The sequence below is a fragment of the Cydia splendana genome, chromosome 3, assembly GCF_910591565.1.
Source record: "Cydia splendana chromosome 3, ilCydSple1.2, whole genome shotgun sequence".
Classification (NCBI taxonomy): domain Eukaryota; kingdom Metazoa; phylum Arthropoda; class Insecta; order Lepidoptera; family Tortricidae; genus Cydia; species Cydia splendana.
In genome coordinates this window covers 4374565-4399275 of record NC_085962.1, presented here as the reverse complement: position 1 = coordinate 4399275, position 24711 = coordinate 4374565, and the positions used below count along the sequence as shown (strand labels likewise).

General features: G+C 39.2%; 1 protein-coding gene across 6 annotated transcripts in view; it reads left to right on the top strand.

Annotated features, from left to right (window-relative positions):
• Window positions 1-10606: 10606 nt before the first annotated feature.
• Window positions 10607-24711, top strand: part of LOC134806385 (SH3 and multiple ankyrin repeat domains protein 2) — a 215604-nt gene continuing 201499 nt past the window's right edge. For 2 of the 6 annotated variants that reach the window (XM_063779632.1, XM_063779629.1), the window contains exon 1: window positions 10609-10955. The gene's annotated coding sequence lies outside the window, so the exon portion shown is untranslated. Of the gene's footprint in view, window positions 10956-24711 lie in introns of all 6 variants that reach the window. The other 4 variants (XM_063779634.1, XM_063779633.1, XM_063779631.1 and 1 more) reach the window with 3 other exon arrangements.

Here is a 24711-nt window from a genome sequence, read left to right as displayed (position 1 = left end):
TGCTGTCATTGCTGCATATCAATGATAATCATTGCTACGCAGACGACAGTAGTAGGGATGCGTATTACACAGGCCGTACCATTATCCCTCATTCTGTGGTGCTGGAAAGTCATGAAAAGTATTGTATTTGTACCTGATATCGAGAGCACTCTATCTGTACTGAGTTTCGGCATGGGATCGGAACAATTTAGTGAGATTCAATACCACGAAGACACAAGAACCGCCCGTACGTATATAGTCAGATGGGTCACAAATAATGTTAGGTACGTACGTGAAAACGCGAGCGTAGCGAGCGCGAAATTTTTTCGAGAAAATAGTAGGTACATTTTTAGGGTTTCGTACTTTAAAAGGAAAAAAACGGAACCCATATAAGATCACTTTGTTGTCCGTCCGGCCGTCTGTCTGTCTCAATATAAAGGGTCTTGACATGACAGAGGGCGGCAAAATCGACAAGGCTTGTTATTTTAATTTTACAAATAAATAGGGGAGCGACAAAATTCTGGTCGACCCTATCTGAACAGCTAATAAAATATTTTTTTGACCCAAATTTGCCGCCCCCTAAAATCTGCCGCCATAGGCTTCAGCCTACTCAGCCTAGTGGTAAATCCGGCACTGCGCCGTACTAATACTTCTTGAACGAAAATGTATATTTTTAGCAATTGGTGGGGTTTGAAGCGTTCGTTTGTTTATTAATTTAAATGTCAATTAAAATATAATAAAAAATATAGCTAAGTTTGATTATAAAAGGCGCTCAGAAAAAGCCGCAAGGGGGCGGCTTCGCCGCCCCCCTGCGGCCTGCCGCCCCGGGCCATGGCCCCCTTGGCCCTATGGTAAATACGCCCCTGCCGCGATCAGTGAAACCTGTGTCGAAACGCCGTTAAATAAAGGTACCTACTTAATAAAATAAATTCGCGATAGACCCGTCTATAATTGTGAGTTACAGTTTTCAATGATTCACGGTTATTAGTTTCACTGGAATATGAACCGTGATTACCGTGCCGCGGGGTAAAGTAATCACGGTTCATATCCCGGTCGATATAAATCTAGTGAGTTAAGTCACTTTAAGTCATATGTGTTCAAAACGCAAAAGTTTTAAACAGTATATACGTGTTTGTGGTTCGTCGATATTACCTACTAACGAGATCATAAAATGTGTACTGCGAGTAGGGCGCTAATTCGTGCGAGTGCGAGGGCGACGAGAAATTGTCGTCAAATCGTCGCTTCCGGCGACATGATTGCCCCCGCCTTCCGGACTCGTTATTGAAGGGGATGTGTTAGGTTATGACATAGAGAGTAATAAACAAACACTAAGGGCCACTTGCACCATACCACTAACCGGTTAAACCTGGAGTTACTATGGTTACCAGTACAATTTGACACTGGGTTCGGTTCAACCGGTTAACCCTGAGCAAGTGGCGCTAAGTAGATTAGGTACTTTTTTATACACCTCGTTTGGTGGCAAACAGGCATACGGCCCGCCAGCGGAAAACGGTCATCGCAGCCAAAATATGCCCCATAGTTCTTAATAATTCGCATTATAAGATATGGGACATATTTTTGAGTACGATGAGTGCACCCATATTTTTACACTTGACTGTACCGTCAGCCGTAAAAGTGCATGGCGACTTTATCAATGAATTCATTCATAATTACACCATACAATTTCGCAGCTCATTGTACGTGGAGACGAAAGATAGACACTGTACATATACCTATATACAGGATGAGTGAATTGATTGCACGTTCCCCGCTGTATACAGAGGGGTTGCTCAGCACACAACCCCGGTACAAGTTTAGGAGCTTTATTGATGCAAGGTGTGGTTTACATCTACATGTAACATGTACATGTCGATGGCGCCTTCAAAGCCTTACCCAACTTTACAAGCCTCAATTAGTTAATTTATGTTCTCTTTTTAACAAATAACTATATAAGTCAAAACAATACATTAAGACAAACAATTAATACTGTGACCCTAGTGAATAAGGGTACAAGTCTCGGGCAGCGCAGTTGTAAAAGGGCGTAAGTTCCACGTAACACGTATGCCCTTTTAGACCTAAGCTGCGCGAGACTTGTACCCTTTGTCACTAGGGCCACAGAATAGTTACTTGAGGCTTGTGAGCGTTCATGAATAACACCATAAATTTTTAACACATGTGACGTTTTCGGTAAAAGGTACCGTCTCGCTTGTTTGTAATGTTTACTTGCGTTTTTTTCCCTGGCAGTACCGCCAACACAATATCAACACAATACATATTGTGTTGATATTTGTTTTTATTAACAAAAAACATTTGCGAATGTTTGTTTGCAATTTAACCACCTTTGCGTGTGTTTGTTATACTTGAAATAAAATCAGATTATAGGTACACTAAAGAGACATACTTTTAAATAAGAGAAAAAATCGGATCACATGAGATAATTTTAACTTTGTGAGGAACCCTCGGTGCGCGAGTTGATAAACACACACTTGACCGTTTTTTTTCTATTGACGAAATGGATTTGCCAGTCTAATATTACCTACTGACATCATACAGGAAATAATAAAACAAATAGAGATATATAGATTTATGCAACCAGTATGTAAAAGTATACCGTAAAGGTCCTCATAAAGCACCCTTTACACATATCGTAAAACAAGGCCCGTCGCGACAAAGTGCCTTGTCCGTGTTCTATGGTTAAACACGACTATAGGTCTACCCCGTCTACCACTTATCTCGAGCGGTCAAAGATGCTCGGTTGGTTTTTTAGTAGAACACAACTGACTTTTGGAACTAAAAGAATCTCCGCCAAATTTGAAAAAAAAAATCAAAAACTGGATCGATAGCAAATTCTATATAATTATTGAACCCGCTAACCAATTTTCTCGAAAATCGGTTGCAAAATGCGACCTGTAGGCAAGAATATTCAGGCATACTGAGGAATTGTTGCCCAGAATTTGTCGCTAGGTCAATTTCCTTTTTTTTACTTAAAAACTTTTACGTGAAAAAATAACTAGAATTATACCATGTAACCCTCCCATGACCTTAAAACTGGATACGCCCTTGCATAGCGACTTGATTTTTTTTCCAGCAAGTAACGCCAGTGTGCTAAGGCTCTTATAATTTCATAGCACGCAAACTAAACATATTTCACTACGTCCTATGTTACCGGTGTATAAATCACGAGTTTAGAGAAAAGTGAGCTAATAGTCCGTTGCTGGACAGTCAGCAAGTATGATTTAAGACTGCCATTTGTGTATATCTGAGCTTTACAAGCTTTAGCTACAAAAACAGTGGGAGGAAAGACATTTACGCCTATGTACTCGTAGGCGTAAATGTCCTGCTAGATAGATGATATATACTCTTAATTATGTAATTAAGAGTGTCTATCATCTATCTAAGGTGGCAATCTCAATAATAAAGGTGGCCAGTTATTGAAATCTGGCCAGTTATTGAAACCTTATACTAAAATGAATTCTATTTATAGATGAATAGAATTCATTTTTGGTTTGGGGTGGCCATAGTTACTGGTGAATTACCCTATACGTAATATTTGACGTAAGGTCAATGTGGCTAATTCCGTAATATAATCTTATTCCGGGGCTATTCCGTCCACTATAGCGTTATTCTCGAACAACGAACAAAATTGATAATTTCATCGACGAAGCAGCGATTGCTTTTAGTTTCAGCTATCAAAAGCAAATGGTTTTTTTCCTACGATTGAAAATCAAAGAAATATATACTCGTGGACGGAATACGGCGCGATTCGGGAAATTAATTAGAGATTCACTAGATAAGAAATAGTAAAGATATGTGACATTCCACGGCAATAGGTACCTTATGGCGGTTGGCGCTTACGCTATTATTAACGCCGCTCCAATATTATTGCGGCCATAAAGCACCTTTACCCGTGGGACGACACATATCTTTACTATTTCATATCTAGTGAATCTCTTATTCATTTCCCGAATCGCGCCGATTAGATAGTCCCTATGCCGGAATTAGCCACATTGACCTATCTTAAAGTTCAAATCGGACCATTAGATATTTCGAAAACAGCATGACAAAGGGATTAAAATGACCTTCCCAAACTCATCCAAAGTCGAAATCGCCGAAACAAACACGACCAACGAAGAGTCCTTGAACAGTAAGTGGGCACTTCGCAAAGTTCGTCTTCATCAACTTGGAGGGCTTCAATAAGCTAAGTTGATATTGAGATAATTTATGAGATTACTGGTACCAACTTCACATCTCGACGTACTTAACATTAGAACGAGGCTCTCCTGATTGCTCCTAACTTGCACTTGGTTTCTTCGGCCATCTGAGCAGGACAGGGCCAGACAGCCTGGAAAAGCTCTTAATTACTTGCCACATGGCAAGGAAGCGTAGGGATGGTCGTATGGCCACGCGTTGGGCGCACAGAATACCGTCAGTGACCAACGCCACATTGCAGGCTAGCATGCACTGGGCCCAGGACAGAGCGGCTTGGAGACCACTGGTGAAGAGTGCGCTCAATCGTCACGTAACGTCGTTACGACAAGGAAGAAGAAGAACTTCATCAACTGACAAACTGACCTTACTGCAAAAAAATAAGGTCCCCTGATGAGAAACGGTCAGCAAACAATACTAACCCAACCTAACCTAAAAACGAATTGCACAGCAAAACAACATTCTGGGGCCCATTTCTCAAAAGCTTATAACTTGTAAAGCCTGACCAGGAATATATGATCACGCGCCATGTTGCGGAATTTCACTGGAACTAATTTTTTCATACTAAACTGAACTATCACCCTATGCATGAAAATAACAGCGCCCTCTTGACAATGGTAAATAAATATAAATAAATAAATATTGGGGACATCTTACACAGATCAACCTAGCCCCAAACTAAGCAAAGCTTGTACTATGGGTGCTAGGCGACAATATACATACTTATATGTATAGATAATTTACATACTTATAAACATAGATAACACCCATGACTCAGGAACAATAAATATTAGTGTTCAACACACAAATAATTGCCCTTACTGGGATTCGAACCCAGGACCATCGGCTTCGCAGGCAGGGTCACTACCCACTAGGCCAGACCGGTCGTCAAATCTATTACTGGTCAGGCTTTAATACACTTGGAAGTCGCTTTCTAACAAAAGTTGTCATAAAGTGACATCGCTTGTATTACAAGTTACAAGCTTTTGAGAAACGTATCACGAAATCAGTATTTTTTGAGGGACTTCTGTATTCCTTTTTTAAACATGTAAACTATTATGTCACCGTAAAATTGTAAACACTCGTCAGATTATAATCTCGCTAGTTAAATTATAAACTGACGGTAGGGAGATTATAAACTAACCTAACCTACCTACGTTAGATTATAAACTAACGGGTTCACAATCTTACGGTGTCATATACACGGATTGTCCCATCTGTGTCTTAGCATCTTTGCCCCAAGTAACAGTACAATGTCGTGTCTCCCGTGATAAGGCGGGATTTATACCGTGATAACTCTTGTCTCCTGGAGAAAGATAAAACAACTGGCTCTGTGTACAGCGAGCTGCAAAAGTGCATACCCAATTTATGAATGGAATTCATTCATAATATTCTAGCACGTGCGAGTGGGTATGCACTTTTTCACCTTAACTGACAAATGTAACTTAGTAGACTTTAATATTAGTTTCCGATTGGTTTTGGATTCGGTTTCGACTGATTTCAACATAAATATCATGTTTCGGGCAAAGGTTCGGCTTCGGCCAAAAAAACTGCCGAAACTAGACCAAATCCGAACCTCCGGTCTCGGCAAAAAAATCAGATTTCTGTCGGACTCGGACATTATTTAATAATAATCTAGTTGTATGGACGATAGTACGTGATAGTACCATCAACCTTAGCTGAACAATATAGAGTTTAATGCAGTTATAATACGGTTTACGAAAGATCAGTTAACGTTGTCCACAATATGACTACACTAAAATCTATATTTCTGTTTGGATTTTGACATTTGCGGCATCAAAGCCGTCGGCAGTAATGCGCCGCAGTACTGCAGCAGCTGCTGACGGCCTACCGCGAACCACGTTCGACGTGTTGCCTCTCTGCCGCACTTGTAAATTCGTACGTAAGTGTGACAGGGAGGCAACATGTCTGAATCTCACGGTACTGAGGAACTACAACTATGTAGCCGGCGCCTTGTCTATTCTCAGTTGAAATGCCGTTAGGAGCAAAACAATCAAGTTTGGCACTAGCGCCAGGAAATCCTATTTTGATTAATTTAAGACCGAACATTCGTCGCTTGTGTTCTAAGAATGGCATTAATTTATTAAAATTTGGGTCTACATACCATATTTAATCCGGGTTGTCTGGAGAGATCGCTTTTTAGCGATAAGACTGCCTGTTGTCTGTCTCCATCTTTAAGGAATGTTTATCTAAAACTGTTACTTTTTTTGAAGTGTGCAGTGCATTAAAGTGTATTTTATTCTATCTATCTATTTACATCTGCTACATCTTTCGAACATCGCTTTTAGGGTTCCGTATCCAAAGCGTAAACCCTGACCTTATTACTAAGACTCCGCTGTCCGTCTGTTCTTACGTCCGTCTGTCTGTCTATCACCAGGCTGTATGTCATGAACCGTGATAGCTAGGTAATTGAAATTTTCACAGATGTATTTCTGTTGCCGCTAACAACAAATACTAAAAACAGAATATAATAAATATTTAAATGGGGCTCTCATACAACAAACGTGTTTTGTTTGCCGTTTTTTGCGCAATGGTACGGAACCCTTCGTGCGCGAGTCCCACTCGCACTTGTCCGGTTTTTATTTCAACTGCCGAGTTCTTTGCATATTAGTAGCCAATAGACAAAGAACGCCGGGAGGAAAATAGTTATTTGTACAACAAGAGATCAAAGTTTGATATTTATTCGAGTGCTTATTTTGAGTCCCGTGCAAGCGAAAGATTCTATAATAGATTCACGAGCGTAGCGAGTGAATCTAATTTAGAATCTTGAGCGTAGTAACGGACTCAAAAGCGCACGAGATGTAAATAACTTTGATCTCGTGTAGTACACAAAATTTTTCACCTGAGCAGTGAGAACATACCTACTAGACAACTTGAAAAATGTAATCCTTCTTCATCATCATCACTTACTGTACTCATGTTTTCTTAATATATATGTACATTAATTACCGCAATCGAACACAAAAACAATACGTAATAATAAATTTCAGTAAAATAATATGAAAATAATGAACATCAACTGACACTTCAACCGACAACTTTTTTTTTGTAAAAAAAAACTTTGTAAGATACGGTCCGAATTGCGGATACGTATTTGTCAACTATGGCAGACATTCTTAAAACTAAAATAATTAATTTTGCGTGATAATCTGTGTATTTTTTGAGTTCATTATTTTAATTGTACAGTAAAATACCTAAAATATAGTATTTTATCAAATCTCAAACTTTATTTTTATTAATTGTGATTATTAAGAATTCATACTCGTACGTAGTTTGGAACGATGCGGTCTAAAGTTTTCTATTATAAACCCTCAATATACCGTTGAATGTCGTTTTAACTTTTTTTGTCTGTTTCTTTTTGCTAAGAGTGTGAAAGGGACAGAGATAATAGAACCCAAGTATTTCGAACTTGTATTAGACCCCGCATGTTGAAATGACATTTGACTATAAAGGTCACTTGAATGTCATTTTGTCTCACTGAGTGAGCAAAATCGCATTTTGCTCACTGTTTTTAAGAAGCAAAGTACCCTTGTTCGAGCTGCTGAGGTGAAAAAGTAATTAATCAATTTTCGTCGGTACGTCATTCATTCGTTCATTCAATTTAATTTCGATGAATGGTAGATTTGTTTCAGTCTCAATTTTCTGTAACAAAATAATCAGTAATTGTACTGTTGACTTACTGTTATTGCGTTGATAACTGATAACATTTAATTAATTAGGTATACAGGAATATTAATGAATTGAGTAGGTTGTAGGAATGTAATAGAACTTAGCTAAAGCCCATCTGTACGGTTACCATCAGTTTGTCAGTGACATAAACGCCGTCGAGAACGTAATTTACTTTTTAATACAGTTGCTCAAAAAGTGCTACTTTACGTAGCTGTTTAGCGTGCGGAAAGTTGGTTATCTCGAACTAGTGCTTTTTACTTTTCCAATTTTTTTAAATTTATACTTGTTCCAATTCACGACTACTTATTGATGAGTGTTAATATTAGTTTCCTTTAAACGTCGTAATCAGCAGAAAAACCTACTGTTAATGTAAGAATGTGAAAAATATACATATTTCATATTTTAATACTTACCTCTTCATCATTATAACACGTTTATTTTTTAATATTGAATATTGAAAATTCCGTTCTTAATAAGTTGTCTGAATGGAACGGAATAGCTGCCAAACGCCCATAGATATAATATACTTAAAGACGACGTCTAAGCGAGCTGTCACTGTTACCACTTTGGTTTAGTGTACGATTAACAATATTTTACTTATTTTTTCGCAACTGTATTAAAAAATGTCGTTCGATACACGTGCGGAAATGTCATTCTTCACTCGTCCCGAGTCTTGCCACTCGCCTGCGGCTCGTGCCAAGATATCTCGGTACTCGTGAAGTAATGACATACCTTCCGCACTAGCATCGAAATGTACTATTCTATACGTCCTGTTTGCACTAATATGCGAGTGCGAGCGAGATGTATAGAAAGTAAATTACGTTCTCGACGGCGTTTATATCAGTGACAAACTGATGGTAACCGTAACGTACTCTACCCCTAGTATTGTAATTCGATATCGTGACGTGATTGAAGCTAAAATATACCTACTTTATGCCAAATTAAAATATATTTGATGTTGACTGGATAATTTTAAGTGCTTTATAAGAATAAGAATAATATTTATTTCTTTAACATTATCCAAAATTATAACATTCATAATACACTTAAATAGAACTTAACTAATGTAAATATACAAATATGTTTGGTACTTACAAGTTTAGAACCAACTCGTTTTTCTAATTATTGAAAATCTGGCAGATGTATTAATATGTTGGTACCTATACCCAAACATAAATAAATAAATAAATATTATAGGACATTTATACACAAATTGACTAAGCCCCACGGTAAGCTCAAGAAGGCTTGTGTTGTGGGTACTCAGACAACGATATATATAATATATAAATACTTAAATACATAGAAAACAACCATGAGTCAGGAACAAATATCTGTATCATCATACAAATAAATGCCCTTACCAGGATTCGAACCCGGGACCATCGGCTTCATAGGCAGCAAACATTTTTTCATAGTTATTGCCCCCAATGCTTTTACCATTGTTGATACAGCCGCGTTTGGCTAGTCACCTACTTTCGCTGTTTTGTTTGTAGAGATATAATCGGTAGAATATACAAGAATCGAAAGGTAAATTGGGTATATAGTATTAGCACTGGTCAACAGATGTATGAGTATAGATATCAAGACGGCGTGGCATTACCTACTTGTAGGGTTGCCAACCGTACTATATTATATAGTATTGTACTTACTATATTTTGACTCTCTGTACTATATACTTTTGGAAAAATGTATAGTACGCTAAAATACTATATTTCCGATTAAACGTATATTACACTCATGTTTAGTATTTTATCTGAAAGTACTATATTTTTTTGGAATGTACTATATTTTTATTCCTTATTCTGGAAAATACTATATTCCACCAAAAAAAAGTTGGCAACCCCTACCTACTTGTGGCATTTGTGTCTGCCGTAATTTAAGGAAAAGGATCCAATCCATAAAAATCTGTCAATAAAATTTGAAGTTTCTGTCAAAATAAAAGTCATTTATATATATAGGTAAATGACAAAGAATCCTGTTCGTTAAATTAAGTCCTATTGTTGTTGCAGTTCTGTTTTGATGATGTCGAAAATAACACTCATTTAAAGGGCGCAAAATTTCGATAGGTATTTTTAATTATTTGCCTTTAGTTATTTTAATTGTAGTTCATTTTAGTTTTATATTCACCTCATTTAAATATAAATTAGGTAACATTGAAATTTACATCATAATGAAAGCGAAATGGTGACCCGCGTTAAGCTTTTCATGGATCAACTCCGTTATATCTTATTTTCTCTTATTTTTCTTTACCTGTCATTGACTGATATGCATATAAAAAAAGCTCTTATTAACATAATATTTACTCTATTTTAATATTCTATTTTCAGCTTTGAATATAGTGTTGGGACATTTTCAAAAATGTAGGGTAAACTACCTATTAATTGGCACTAAAGTTCAGTGGTTTTGGGAACCTACTAATTAGATACTAAGCTTTGTTTTTGTTTAATGACCTTTTCTTACCTATCTCTTTTGTTATTGTTATTAAGTAATTATCAAAGCCATTACTCTTTATTGCATAACAATAAAAAAACAGAGGTCACAAGATAATTTTTTTTAACATGCGGGCGGTCGCTAAGAAGAGACAATACCTATTTAGATTATTGCTATACAAAGAGGTTGTGTAGGAAGGGATTTTATACTAGGAAAATTTACTCAGAAACAACATATTTTCTTCTTCAAGGGTAATTATATCAGAAAATATAACAAAAAATCGATGTCAATCAGAAAACCTACGACACAATTTTCCGTTTTCCCCGTTTTTACTGTACTTAATAGTAATTAAACGAAGCCGGTTTAACGGGCCTACATACTTACTGTAATGTCGCTCGTTCCATTCGGTCACCGGCATTCCGCTCATTCGTTCCGTTTCATTCGCTCGCCAGTATACGCTGATAAGCTGCGGGGGCCGGTCGCTGCGCCGGTGTCGCGTATTTGTTACGGTCGATAATAACCTCTCGGATTTCGTGTTTTGTGTGTGAAATAAGTGTGTTTTTGGAGCTAATTTACTACAGTGAGCGTGTGCAACGGATTACTTTTTTGTGTGTTGACAAACTTGGATTTTTCCCTGTTGCGGTTTTGTGGTAAGTCGAGATCAAAGATCATGGTTTTAGGAATACCTGCGGAAATTGTTGTTTTTTACTGATAACCGCTAGTTTTTGCAATTTCAATGGATAACGGCAGTACACCACTGGTCTTTTTTATAAAATGTTGATAATCTACCCTCTTTCATACACCTCGAGTGCACAAATATACTTCGATAAGTAGGTACCTTTGTATAAAGGTATTCAAAAATGAAATATATAAAAATAAAATACAATAAAAAATTTGAACGGTCCGCAACCCGCATGTAATATATCTGGTGTTGCAACCGTTCATAGGCTACGGTGACTGCTTACCATCAGGCGGGCCGTATGCTTGTTTGCCACCGACGTGGTAAAAAAATACTTTTACAGTTCAAATATTGTCAATATTTTTTGCGCAGAATTATTTCCGTCTCACCCTCTCACCTAACCTTAATGGAATGTGTATTCCAGTATCGTACTCGTAAATCTCTCATTGCTCGTGGATTGTTAAAATCTTATCATTTTATACAACGTAGTTAGGTATTCATTTACGATTTTACGCTGTAGGTACCTATTGTTGGTCGTATTTAAGTGTAACCTACCTGAGTTATCAAATTTATCAACAATTATAATTACTTACATATGTACCTATAGGTATTTAAGTGAAACTAGGTACTTATTATTATTAAGTACCAGTAGTAGTACAGCTTGTGAGAACTCCAATCCTTTTAGGCAAAATGACAAATCTTAACATTTCTACTTGTTATACCTACCTATTTAAATTTACTCCAAAGCAAACTTAACCTTTTAAAAAAAGGATCTCCTTAAAGTTAATAGACACCATACAATGCATATGGAATTGAAATTAATAACCATTACTCATGTAAAATCCATTATACCTAATTAAACTGTATTTCTTTGAAATAAAAAGCTGAGAAAATATATAGAAGGTACAATCAGAACTCACTAATTATTTACTATGAGGTTCAGTTCAGAGCCATAGTGCCATTGCCCTCGCTACCAACAAAACAAGGTTGATTTTCGTTTAATATTTTTTTGCCATTCGTGGGTTTTGGTTGTCACCTACCGAGTCAGGCATTGGGTGTTTTACCCTAACAATCGTTAATTGGCTACTGTTCACTATCGTCGCGTTATCGTTGGAATGCAGTGGTTTTTTTTTTGGAATATGATATATTATATTTATTTTATTTTATTTATTAGGAGAACAACGGAGTAAAATGTAATAAGATTCTATTAAAAACGAACTTACATACTAAAACATGCACTTTCATCCCCAGCAGTTCTCAAATTATTAATAGATATTTTCTATTGGCACGAACCATGAGTAAAAAACAAACCATTTGTTGCATCTTATATATAGGTACCTATGTAACATCTATTTTGGTTGTCACCTACCGAGTCAGGCATTAGGTGTTTTACCCTAACAATCGTTAATGGGCTTCGCTATCGCCTCGTTATCGTTGCGATGCGGTTGCAAACATGTAATACTAGTTCATACCATCTTTAGCACAAGTGTACACTACACACGTGCTTCTACAATCTACATACAACCTGTACTTACCTTTTCAATGGTATATGATAAGATATTTATTATGCTTTTATAACCAATATTGTCAACAATGTTAAAATAATACTTACACAAAACCTTAAACTAACAACTAAAACTAAATACTAAATATAAAATATCTCTCCCAAGCTACCCGCTTCTGGAATGGACCCTAGAATGCTGGCGGCGTTGCCCCTTTGAACCGCCAGACTTAATCTTTGAGCAAAGAAGGAGCCCGCCCTGTGGTCGCCCGAGACGCCTATTAGCCTGACCGACACTTCCTTTATTAACTGTTTGGTGTCGGTCGACCATGGGCCCAGTGTTTCAATGGCGAGCGCCGCAAAATCGTATGTGTCCGTTAGGAACGCATATTTGCGGCGCTTTAGTGTCTGGGCCTGGTCCGCGGCAGTCCCGGGCTTCCGGGCCGATCCCTCAACGTGGGACGGTGCTAGCGTATCGACGCAGGTAGCGTCCCACGCTAAAGGGCGGCCAAGGCTCCAGGGCACAAGAGTGCAGCCGTCAGGTCTCTTGCCATCTGTGGCAGAGAGGCCTGACGGCTCCAGAGTTGCGGGTAAAGAGGCGGTGCAAAGGGCGCGGCGGATCAGGTCGTTCAATGTGGCGTGTCTATATAGTCGGCCTGCGCTCATTTGGCAGTGTAAGCCGTGCCGTCCTAAAGCATCAACAGCTTGAGCGCATCGACTACAGGCGTGGGGCTCGCATATTTTTAAGCCCAGGCGGAGGCAGACAGCGATGCGTAGGGCTGAAGGATCTAGAGTGGAGCCAAGGTTTCGCGATGGAAGCGCGTGCAGCCAATGTCCTGATTCCTTTTCGGACACGGCTAATAGCCTCGCCCGTTCGTAGTCGTTATGGCAGTTTTGTAGTAGGAGTTGGTGTTGCGATTTTATATTTATGACGTCCCATGTTGCTTGGCTAGATTTTTCCTCTGGTACCCGTTCGACGGGATGGTCTGCACTCCAAGCCGATTCAGCGTCCGCCAGGCACGACACCGACACATTAGCGGTTGAAGGGGTACGTAATATACCACCAATGAGGGTGAGCGTGCTATAGGCAGACGACAAAAAGGCCGGGAGAGCTAAACTGCCCGTCAAACGGATACCAAGACCGCCGTATTTAATCGGGAGGGTAGCTTGGATCCAACTGGGGGATGTGAAGGTTACGTTCAGAATTTTACTAACAGTGTCCTTTAAAATTTGGTCGATGTTTGCAGTAATTATGGGGAATTTCCAAAGTGGGGCGCAGCGAAGGATGTACAAAAATTTGGGCGAGAAAAGGCATAGTCGTAAGATGTAGAGGGCCATGTGTGGATTGATTTCATAAAAAAGGTTGGAACACTTAAAGAATTTTTCTATTTTGGAATTTATGCATAACGGGATGGATTCGTCTAAAATGGGGGCTCCTAAAAGTGTGAGGGTTTCGCGGGTTAAAATGGAAATATTTGGTGTGAGCTGGTTAATCTCGTTGATAATAGAGGATCGGGTATTGGGCGGAATGGCTTCTGAAATGAACATTTCACACTTATTAAAATTGATTGAAAGACCGATTTCTGCGAAGCGGTCGATTACAGTTTTAAGGTCTGCGAACACAGATGACTTACAACCACCGATGGTGCCGTCGTCTAAATACCAGAGATTTAGGTCCGATGTGAGTTGAGTGATGACGGGGTGGATGGCTAGGCTGAAAATTGCGGGCCCTAGTGGGTCTCCTTGCTGACATCCTACACAAGAAAGTATTTCATTATTTTTATACATAAGCTTTGAAGTGGTCCCGTAACATTGCCAAAGGTAGCTATAAATTTCTGGCAAATCATTTTCAATTTGGTTCAATAAGATGCCACGGTCTATGGAATTAAAGGCGTTTTTAACGTCAACTTTCACAAGAATTTCGAAATGTTGGCTGTCTAAAAAAGAGCGAGTCGCATGTACTGCCGCTTCACACCCTCCTTTAAGTCCAAAGCCCAGCTGGGTAGGTTTGAATTTGCTTGTTAGACGGGAATGAAACTCACGGCAACAAATTTTTGATGTGAGGCGCCGAAATGTGTTTCCGACTGCAATTGGTCGTATTCCGCCATCTTTTTTCATGAGCGCAACAAGATTAGCCCCATATAGTACGGGGACGATGTCTTGGCAAACTTTACCCGTAAGCATAAGGTTTGTGAGTGCGGTTAGCTCATCCAGTAAAGTCTCACCGGCATCTCCTGCAAGCGGGCTAGTTAAATCTTTTAGGTGCTGCGGAGAGATTCCGTCTAGTCCGCCTGCTGACCCAGTTGGAAAGGAGAGTATCGCATGTAAGATTGCAGTTTTCGATACTTGTAGTGGCTGGGAAAAGGTGGCCGGTGGGTTGGGTTGCAATGAAGATGTTGAAACGGAGGGGTGTTTCTCTTGCAGGTCATTGAGCACGGCAGGAGAGCAAGTCGCCAAGGTATCGCTGGAAAACAGTAATCTAGTTGCTCCTTTTATGTTGCCATCGGATAATTTATTTTCTATCGATTTGCATTTGTACTTTGGGTTGGTTGATAATAAGCGAGTAGTTTGGTCTGTCGAGTTGTGAACGGAATGAGGTATGGGAAAGGAGGGGTGAGTTACGTTACTTTTGATAATTGATGTTAAGCTTCGGTTTGATTTCATGTGTGGAATATGTAAATTTTGATAGGCAAATGTTAAAAGGCGTTCCCAAGAAGCATTGCTGTTATCTGCTACCACTCTGGCTATGCACTCCGCCAGACTTCGTGCTACAGAAGAACGAGCACCTTTAGGTATACGTTTAGTCAATTTTGTTTCGTTCTTAAGGGTGGCTAGCAATTGAGCTAGGGATAAAATTGAGCTAGTAGCCGGGTGAGTATTAGCGTTGCTGTTGGTTGCCACGTTGTTAGTCGCTGTTGGGGGCAGTTGCGGGTCGATTCGCGGGCTATGAGCGCGAACGCAGTGAATATTGAGGCCGCGTTGGCCTTTGTACCGTTTATGGTCGCAGCAGATAGGACATTCCAGGAGCGGGATCTCAGGTGGGGCATTTTGATTAAACATTGAAAATTTACATAAAAATACAAAGAAGTATAGATACAAAGACAAACACTAAATAGCAAATGAAAGAGAATTATTTACAACACATTTAAATGTCTTCATTCGTTGGAACGTTTCCCAAAAGCGAAGTAGATTCCTCCAAAGGAACAGCCGTGACCTTGCAGAACTGGTATACACTTGAAGCACTTAAAGAGCACAACGTTCAAGGCTGACGCACTCACAAGACTCGGCCACGGGGATCGGTAGTAGGTAATAAGTAACACGATAGAAATCACTTGTAAACAAAAAATTAAGGATTTCGCTGTTGTTGTTGATGTTTTTACACTGACATACTTGTCATGTCAACCGGGTCGGCGGCGCTCCTTTTGGTTTAGGCCTGCGGACTCCGGCCTTCGCGGAGAAATACTTTCCGCTGCACTGTGACTATAACTTTGTCTACATATTGTATCGAGAGATTGGATTTAGATTGAAAATATTAAAATATTTTATTTTCCACAAAATTTATTTTAAGAAGTACGTGTTATTCGGTTGCTAGGTGATTGATATTTTTGGTATATTATGTAAGTACATATTTGTATGTATCCTCCTGCCTGTCTTGTTCATGTGGCGAAAAATATATTCTTCGTCCTGATTAGAATCTGGAGTTTTATAGGTACATAACGTTGTTTATTCATGGATGATTTCCATGCATTTCAATAACACCATGTATTCCTGCATAAATGCACGTGTATGAAATAAACAATAGTATTTTGCATTAAAGAAGAGCTCAAAAATAACTGACGCTTTTATTTTTGTAGACTCAACAGCGTAACAAACAATTTTGCGCGTGTCATTGATCACCTACCTACTATGCTCAAGGAAGGGCTCAAATAACAATTTCCCTTTTCCTTCCTCACCTTCACAACCTATGATTACGTCCATTTAAATCCAATGCCATACCTTTATTTTAATTAAGTAATAATTAACAACATTTCGAAAGGCCACTGACTTTTAACTTTTAATTTCGTCGCATAAAGGCCTGTGCACACCGACTGCGTATGTGTCGACGTGTACGTGCCCGACTGCCCGTGCGCGTTGTAATATACAGTTCCTTATGAGAGACGGCACACCGCTTGCGTGACGTGTGCGTACGCGGCTCTAAAAGTTTAGCGTACGCGCACATGCATGTCTACGCACACACAGCCGGTGTAGCCTGGCCTTTAGGCTAAGCGTATGCTGAGACGTAGATTTTGTAAAGTTTAGAACGTCCTTTAGCTACGCACGCTGCAACGCAAGGACGTTCCATACTTTACAAAATCTGGCCTGCGCTGCGCTGCATGAACTGCGTCTCAGCATACGCTTAGCCCATGAATCTAGTATTTAACTGGATCAGGCATGAGGGGTGGGGGGAAATGACCGAACGGGATATTCTTATGTATCCTTCAGTAGGAGTAGCAGCGAAAGCGCTATTATTCTTTGTCCTTGTCACAGTCTCACATTTTTTATCCCCTACCGTAAATTCAGTATGGATTATGGTGGCCAACAAATAAATTCGACCAATCATAGTGTCGCGTTGCGTATGTTTTGTCCCACGCTTATAGCACATCCATCATAGACCTATAATATTACTTCGTAAGGACGGGCCTAACGAGCACTAAAAATGGTACTAATTCAGCGGTGTCACTCACGAATTCGAGCCAATCGTGCAGTCTAACGCAACTAGTTGCGCTTGCGACCAATCGCGCGCGTGATGCGAATTCATCAACCAATCGCGTTGTAGCGGTGTCACACGGCTGTACGGGCCTCATTCATGCCCCAATCTTATTGCCTGTAAGGCCAGTCCTGAGATATACGTCCATGACATCTATAATAGGATCCTATCATCTATGGCTTAGCCACTGTCTCTGCCCTCACGGGCGCACGCGTGTGGCAACTCTGTATACCTACTTGCTTTGAGGATTACAATCTAGTTGCAACATACGACGTTTCATTTTGACATGGGATCAACTAAGTCAGAAGGTCGTAGGGTTAGGTTATTATAATGAGGTAACCAATCTAACTAATGATCAATATTAAACTATTATTTAACATGGTTACGAAAGTAGTTATCGCAGATTGCATTCTTTATAGCGAGTAGATTCTACTCAATAGGTGGCGATTAATGCGATTATGCTTGTGAAAGGTTTGTGTTTGGATGTTTATCATATCGACGCGACGGTGGAAATTTCAAATGTCGTAAGGGACATGTTGTCGTATGTCCCTTACGACATTTGAAATTTCCACCATCGAAATGTTGCAATGTTTGATGTTCATTCAAATATATATCGTACGGATACGAATATCGTGTTTCGATGAATTAAAACAATATGTGTCGACTCTCATATTTGTATTTTTATAAACAAACCATAAAATGTTTACAATAATTTGATTTGTGTTTCATATTTCATCTCGATGTCTACAGTCCTGCATTAACACTAAGTAGGTACAAGTTTCTGTTTGACCCAATGGTTGACTGGTAGAGAATGCCTTCGTGCAATAAATATTTAATATACAAATGGGAATACACCACAGTAATTGGCGTCGTAATAAAATACTTAAACAATTAATAAGTAAGGAGTATAAGTACAGTCAAGTGTAAAAATATGGGTGTAGACAACATATTCAAAAATATGTCCCATAGTTCCTAATTCACTGACGTACTTAAGAGCTATGGGACATATTTTTGATATGATTTGTGCACCCATATTTTTACATTTGACTGTACATATTCAAAAAAGTGATTAAATGTTAAACCATCTTTGCATTCAAATTCTAGTTAGAGGCACTCACTAGTCATTATGTAGTTAGTTACCAGGCACCGAAACGCAAAACAAATGAAACAACATTTGTTCGATCATTTATACCAGAATTAAACCCCCCATCGGAAGTGCGTGCAATCGATACCCACGCGAGCACTGGTGTCGGAATACAACCCCGGGGGTTATTCCTAACGTTAGTCAAGACTCAAGCTGGTTCTGTTAGAACCAGTGTTGCGAGAGGGCCTACCGCGAACACCGAAGTTCGCAAATTGCGGGCGTCTTTTTACAAGCTTTTATTTAGTTTTTTACAAGCTTTTATTTAGTTTCACCTGACAGTTGTCTGTCTGTAATCAAATGTTGCAAGTTAAATTTGATCCACTTCCCGGTTTCCGATTGAGCTGAAATTTTGCATGCATGTATAAATCGGATGACAATGCAACATTATGGTACCATCGAGCTGATCTGATGATGGAGACAGGAGGTGGCCATAGCCTAATTGTGTTTAGAATTCTCTCGCTGAGTACTTATTAGTTGTCTATGGAAAGAAAAGTACAGTGAGCGATAAAAGTTTGTACCAAAAATGTTTTTTTTTGCCAAAAACTATTAATATTACTGTATATGACCCTGACTTATAAAGTCTGTCTTTAAGTATACTCAACAGATTTATGACTACCCATGACACGTATATAATCGTCATCAACTGCAAGAAGCATCAGAGGCCAAGGTTATGTAATCGTTCACCGTATCTCCTGCATCTTGAAGTACAGTCAGTTACAAGAACGTACTTACGGTCGAAAGTAAGTACATATTAATTTATGACCCATTTCGTACCTTGTGTCAGTGACAATCTAAGCTCAATAAGGCTAGTGTTGTGGGTACCTACTAAGGACTGGCCTATAAATCTCTTTTTTGTATAAAGCAGGCCACTGACGAGCCTTCCAGATGGATGCCGTTACAATGGATTCATCCAAATGGACGGCATCCTAGGGGCTATTCATAAATTACGTCATTTCAAATTAGGGGGGGGGGGTCTGGACATCGGATGACGGTAGCATGAAGTAGGAGGAAATGGGGTCATTTGAAGCATGATTTTTGGATGATTATAGGGGGGGGGGGGTCAAAAATCGTCAAAAATCGATGACGTAATTTATGGACAGCCCCCTAATATTAAACATTGTACGTTTTTGACATTCACGGACCGATTTTGGATTGCAGCCACGCTATTTGGACTGTTGGAAGGCTCGTCAGTGGCCACCTTTAGTTGTGTAAACTGTGTGTAATTTATTTTTCGGCTTATTTTATGTTTCTTTCCTTCATGTTTTTTTTTGTGTGTTGCCTTCCGTGATTATTTCTCACTTGATGGTCTCATCGGAACTTGAGTGCTGGAAGCCACCAGCAACATGCTGAGATGGGGCCATTTCGTGACACTTTATTTTTCACTATGTTTTTTCTATGTATGTCTATTGTCTGTGTGTTTACGAATAAAAAACTATTCTATTCTACATATAGATAAAAAAATAGAAAACATATGGATCTTGAATATATCTTCTGAAGTATGGATTCAAGAAGAAATATTTGTGATAAACACGTAAATAAATGCCCTTACCAGAATTTGAACCCGGGACCTCCTGCTTCATAGGCAGGGTCACTACCGAAGTACCGGTCATCTGGCTAGGAGGCCGAATTTTTGCACGCTTCAATATGCAAGATATTTATGCAGTTAACTATACCTACGCCATGGCCACGATAATAGCTACCATTAATAGCTACTAATTATCTACCAAGTACAGTCATCATCATCTATTTAAGAGTTAGACTCTTGTCGGTGGAGCGATTTCCATGCATGTCGGTCCTCTGCCTTCTCCTTGACAGCCTGATACGACACGACGTTGAGCTTTTCCTTTACTTGATCTATGTACGGTCTCCTTGGTCTCCCCCTCCGCCTCGTTGCCTCAACTCTCCCTTCAATGATATTTTTGATAAATTCGTCGTGTCGTATCAGGTGTCCAAGCATCTTTCCTCTTCTGTTTTCAATGGTTCTAAACAAACTCCTCTTCTCTCCTACCATGCGTAAAACCTCTTCGTTTGTTTTCTTCTCCGTCCAACTGACCTTTGCCATTCGACGCCAGCACCACATCTCAAAAGCCTCCAGCCTTTCTCTATCACGTTGCCTCATTGTCCACGTTTCGCTTCCGTACAGTGCTATGCTCCAGATGTACACTTTTATGAGCCTCTTTCGTATATTGCCTGCTATTCGAGCTTTAAATAGGCACTTTTTTGTGTTAAAAGCTTTTTTAGCCATCGCTATTTTGGTAGTTATATCCTGTGTACATCTGGAGTCACTAGTAATTATGCTGCCTAAATATTTAAATGATTTGACCTGTTCTATGGTACTATTATTTAAAATTATCGGGTTTTGTCTTTGCTCCGTCCGTACTTGAGGTATTTTACCAAGTACAGTAGAGTTCATAAATATGTACCTATATTTTTTTCATTTTATTGCTATGGATTAAGGTTAAGAAATGTATACAATAAATTTATGAATTCTACTGTACCTAGTTGTCCATAATAGACCGGTTATAGAACTTGTAACAAAATGTTACTCCAGATAAACATAATTAAGTACCTTTTATTTTTCACTTTGTGTTATCACTACACCTTATAAAACAAAGTCCCCCGCCGCGTCTGTATGTTTGTTCGCGATAAACTCAAAAACTACTGAAAGTATGTAGTAATACTAGCAATGCTACTTAAATACACTGAATTTATTTATTTTGATTATACATATAAACGCCACAGAATGCTTGTACTCAGCACTGCAGATAATCCTTAAACCTGCATAATTCAGGCCTAAGTGTAGCTCGAATGAGAGCAAATCTCGTAATAATGGCAGATTTACACGGCAACACTATGTAACCGGATCGGACTAGATCAGCCTACACTAATCCACTTTTGACATTTAAATCTAGTAACGGTAGTCAGTAGATATAAATTTCAAAAGCTCTGACAATATTCCCGTCATTGGCATTACAAAAGTAAAATTATTAAGCACTAGCGACCCGCCCCGCCTTCGCACGGGTTAACCAATTACAATATACACCTAAACTTTCCTCAAGAATCACTCTATTGATAGGTGAAAACTGCATGAAAATCCGTTCAGTAGTTTTTGAGTTTATCGCGAACAAACATAAAAAACTAGAGATGCAACGGATAGTTGTTTGGCCGGATACCGGATATTCGTCCTGACCATCGGCAGAATATCCGGTATCCGGCCGCCGAATATTCGGCCAGCAGAACTATAGGTATCTACATTTCGGTTTTCCAGGTGCGCATTCTGCAGGTTTGAACGTAATAAGGTGTGGTACGTTCTATATAGTGATGACACTTACTGTGAAAACGTTATATGGTGGGTCACAACTCACAAATCAGTTTGTTCAATTATACATCACCGTTTAGGGGTCGTCCAAAAATCATGTGATCATATTTGGCCTATTTTTGACCCCTCCCTCCCTTTTTATTGGGTATAGACGCATATAAAATAGAGCAGATTATTTGACCTGATTACATTTTTGAGTAATATTGTTGTTTTTGGCTTTCCCGCTTTGAAAAAAAAAATACACGTGATATCATCTCTGACCCCCTCCTCCCCAAGCGTGATAATTCGTGATATTTTTCTCCCCCCTTCTAAACGATCACATGGTTTCCGGACGACCCCTTAAGTGCATTGTCCTGTTGAATACTGATGTATTGCATCTATTATGAGTACTAAAATAGGTATTGACGTCACAGTCTAGACTTCCAGGAACCGAAAGGATAGTATTGCCATTGCCTCTCTTCACATTACTAACAGTGAGTAGAAGTTTCGTATGTAACACTTCTACTCGCTCTAATTTCTTACAATTTCTAGCAACGAAACCTAGTACCAGACATAGATACTAATATATGTTACTAATTTATGGCCAGTAACTAACCTAACAGGTGTCCAGTTGCTGGCGAATTACCCTACTCGACTATCAGCAGCCGCCGTATCAGCCGCGCACATTTCTCGGACACCGATAACGCTATAGTAGGTCGCATACTTTCTACTTACGCTTGCCTCGTATCGGACAGTTACTCCACCCGTCAATGGTGCAAACAGCAATACCCTTTATAGCTATCCATCGGTGGACCTTATGCTTGTTGTAATAAGGTTTACGAACTGTCAGATAACGTGTGGGCGATGGACCGATGGTGCTTGGGAACGGTTTAATAGATTTACTTAACGTGCGAGCGAGGAGATTCATTTCTTTTTCTTATAGGTGTGTTTAGGTAATGCAAACATTGTGGTTTCCTTAAATTACTTATTCATAAAGTTTGATATAAGGTTTTGGTTTTTATGTAAAAGATACTTTTGTATTTTAATTGATTCAAGTTTTTTAAAAAACATTTGACATTTCAGGACAAATCTCGCTCCAGCTGTTATGAATACAATATACTCTTTATTGCACACCTCAATAAGAGAAACAAATCACAATCTTAAAAGTAGAGGCAACACAATCCGCGGTCTTATCGCTAAATAGCGATTTCTTCCAGGCAACCTTTGGATAGTGAATTAACTGCAAAGAAACTAGATTTAACTATTAGACATACAAACTTACACAAATGTAATAACAAACAATCATATTTACAATACATAATTTACATATAATAAAAAAACTTATGTAAAAGTAACTGGGTAAATAAATATAGTATCAGCCATAAAGTAATAATAATAAGATGAGAAATGAATAAAGAGAATATAATAATTGACAGCAAGTAAAATTAAACATTATATTGGGACCAAATACAGAAATATCAATAGTCAAATAGTGTTATTTATAATATGAATCTACCTACTGTACTTATGTAAACAAGTCACGAATGTCCTGTCTTCTACTTCCATTAAGTGGGTATATAACTATACACAATACCCTACGTAAGGATAAGTGTTTTGTTTATGCCAGAATGTCATGACCTTGCTTATATCTATGACCTAGAGCTTATAAACAAAGTAAGCTATGTGATTAGGGTCCATTGACGTACTCGTATATCTCAGGACGGGTCTTACGGGCACTAAAAATGGTACTAGTTCAGCGGTGTTGCACGCAACTAGTTGCATTAGACTCACGAATTCGAGCTAATCGTGCAGTCTACCGCAACTAGTTGCTACCAATTGCGCGCTTGTTGCGAACTCAGCAACCAATCGCGTTGTAGCAGTATCACACCGCTGTACTGGCCCCATTCATGCACCATTTCTTATTGCCCGTAAAGCCAGTCCTGAGATATAGGTCAATGTTAGGGTCATTAAAACTAAGCATTAAGCCTAAGCTGCTTCTAAGATAGTGTCGATCTTAGAGCCAAATAGCATCTTGCCAGGCTCTAATTCAATTCAATCATTCATTGATTTTTAGACGCGAATACGACGCGGCTAGAGGCGTGGCGCATGTAGAAATACCGGATTTGATTAGTCGACGCACATTTGTTTCCTTAGGGGCCCACAGATTACCAGTTCGCAGGACGATATCAGCCTGTCAGTTGTTCGGAGTCGGAGCTGTTATAATTTGCGTTTAACTGTCAGGCTGACATCGTCCGGCGAACTGGTAATCAGTGGGCCCCTTTATAGGTTTTCCTGTAATCTATAGACAAAAAAATTCACAGATTTCGTGCCTCACACGACTATCGAGCACATTGGAAATGAATCTACGGAATTCGAAAAAATATTGTCGCTGAGCGAGGAGAAAGTCTGGATAAGGAAAAAGTTACAAAATAAAACTACAACGTTGAATGATAATTATTTTATTCTTAGACTAACACAAGTATCCTGGACATAACGCATGTGAACAAACAAATTGCAAAATTTCCACACGCGTATCCAAGTTTGAATAATTGTCGCCGTGGCGCATAAGTATAGGTACATATTTCATTTTTCGATTAATAAGCAGGATATATTAATGTTCAAAGTACAAGAAAATTATTACACGGCAAATCCGTAGTCAACTCGAGAAGTGGTGATCGGCAGCGGCCCATTTGCTGCAAGATATGAAATTTTCTTGACAGCAGTTTGACGCGACGAGAGATGACCATAACAGCGTTTGTCTATGTTGCACCAAACCTGAGTTCCAATAGGTACTACCAGGGTTCAGCATCAGCTATCTTGGGTAATGCTCTACCATGTGCTCATCATGACGAATCGGGTGTCCAAAACAGCGTGTGCCTATGTTGCACCAAACCTGAGTTCCGCTAGGTACAACCAGGGTTCAGCATCAGCTCTATCTTGGGTACTACTCTCCTAAGTGCTCATTAAGACGAGTCGGATGACCAAAACAGCGTGTGCCTATGTTGCAACAAACCTGAGTTCCTTTAGGTACAGCCAG